Source organism: Olea europaea, chromosome 14 (assembly GCF_002742605.1).
Source record: "Olea europaea var. sylvestris chromosome 14, O_europaea_v1, whole genome shotgun sequence".
Taxonomy (NCBI): domain Eukaryota; kingdom Viridiplantae; phylum Streptophyta; class Magnoliopsida; order Lamiales; family Oleaceae; genus Olea; species Olea europaea.
In genome coordinates, this window is record NC_036250.1 from 11,567,240 (window position 1) to 11,568,617 (window position 1,378).

The 1,378-nt window shown below is 36.6% G+C and overlaps 1 pseudogene; it reads right to left on the reverse strand.

The window, feature by feature from the left end:
* Window positions 1-307: 307 nt before the first annotated feature.
* LOC111409174 lies at window positions 308-1,372 on the reverse strand (annotated as a pseudogene).
* Window positions 1,373-1,378: the final 6 nt, after the last annotated feature.

Sequence of the window (1,378 nt, forward strand, 5' to 3'; positions counted from 1 at the left end):
GTTATGACGTTTGATGGGGATTAAAATTAGATTTTTAGTAGATTTTGATAGAAATTTTTGAAATATGTCATTGAAAAGTTGTGGGATCCATGAAAAATGTGGTTAATATTGATTATTTGACTTTAACTCAAATTTTAATATGAGTCAAATAGGGGCTATGTGACATGACATGTCTTCTTGTGACAAATCACAACTAGTTTGTGGTCATATTTCCTCATTGAAGTGATCGATCAATTTTTATGCATTCAAGTGACAAGGACTTTAGGAACCTGTCTAAACATAAATTTAGGACTTCAAACTCGGCGTATAACATTCTTAAAACTGCATTCTGTTTTTTCTGAAGAATTTTTTCAAATGAGCACAACTTCATAGTTAATCACACTATTTACAATAAAATTGGATTACAATGAAACCTAGTCCAGATCGACCGGCTACAAATGAAACAGCTAACATTTTTTTTTTTTTTGGTTATTTTTTCTACAAAGGTGAATAAAACACTACTACAATATCAACATTTATTTGATATATCTGCACTGAACCAACTATTGTGACCCTTTTTCTTGCTGCAAATCATTCGATCCCTCCCAACTTTCATATCATATCGTCAATGAGAGATATCTCCATTTTCTTTCACACCATTAGTCTCCGAATGTTTATTATCTTCACCATTTTCTTTCGCTTCTTCATTAACTTCGACACCTTCTTTACCATTTTCTTCTTTCTCTTTCTCAGCCTTTAGCTTCTCTTCTTCCTCAGCTTTCGCTTTTGCTTCTTCCTCGGCCTTAGCCTTTGCTTCTTCCTCTGCCTTCTTTTTTGCTTCTTCCTCGGCCTTCACTTTTGCTTCTTCTAGAGCCTCGACCAATCTCACCAAGCAAGCTTCCCCATCTTCTTCAGTTGATTTGGGCATCAGGTTTTCGGCAACATCTGCAGGAGTCATTTTGGTTTCCTGTAACAGGATATCAATCCTGCCAAAAAGATGATGAGATTTAAGGTCCAAATAATTCTTTGCTAAAACTTTGAATGCTTCAAAGCTACAATATGATAATTCTATATGCTTATCCATCCTTCCTCTCCGAATCAAAGCAGGATCCAGCTTGTCTACATAGGATCCAGCTTGTCTACATAGTTCGTCGTAAAAACAATTATCCTTTCCCCGCCACAAGCTGACCATAGCCCATCAATGAAATTAAGAAGCCCGGATAACGTCACCTGACTACTCTGGTCATTTGCATCCCTTTTCTTCATCTCCGCCTTAACGGGATCCTTATCCTTTTCTTCCTTCTTTTCGTCGTTTTTCTTCTCCTTCTTCTCCCTTTGGCCCGTAAGATCAAGTGAACAATCAATGTCTTCTATTACAAGAATAGATTTACTCGACGTG